This window comes from Chrysochloris asiatica, unplaced genomic scaffold (genome assembly GCF_000296735.1).
Source record: "Chrysochloris asiatica unplaced genomic scaffold, ChrAsi1.0 scaffold00354, whole genome shotgun sequence".
In the NCBI taxonomy this organism is placed as follows: Eukaryota; Metazoa; Chordata; class Mammalia; order Afrosoricida; family Chrysochloridae; genus Chrysochloris; species Chrysochloris asiatica.
This window is the reverse complement of record NW_006408872.1, coordinates 1191423-1192001: the sequence shown is the minus strand read 5'-3', so window position 1 is coordinate 1192001 and position 579 is coordinate 1191423.

Below are 579 nucleotides of genomic sequence, written 5' to 3'. Positions count from 1 at the left end.
AGACTCTGAAACTTGCTCTCCAGTGTAGAGATGCTAAAGCAAATGGAAGAAATGAGGAGGTCCTAGAGCTGAACAGAAAATTTCAAAGATCAGCTAGAGAAGATAAAGCCAAATACTATAATAAAATATGCAAAGATTTGAAATCAGGAAACCAAAAAGGAAGAACATGGTCAGCATTTCCCAAGCTGGGGGAACTGAAGAAAAAATTCAAGCCTCGACTTTCGTTATTGAAAGTTTCTCTGGGAAAATTATTGAATGATGCAGAATGCATAAAGAGAAAATGGAAGGAATACACAGAGTCACTGTACCAAAAGGAAATGGTTAATGTTCAATCATTTCAAAAGGTACCATATGATCAGGAGCCAATGACACTCAGGGAGGAAATCCAAAGTGCATTGAAGGAATTGGCAAAGAACAAGGCACCAGGAAATGATGGAATAAAAATTGAAGTCTTTCAAGAAAGTGAGGTGGCACAGGAGGCACTCACTCATCTCTGCCAATAAATTTGGAAGACAAGTATTTGGCCAACTGATTGGAAGACATCCATATTTGTGCCCATTCCAAAGAGAGGTGACCCAA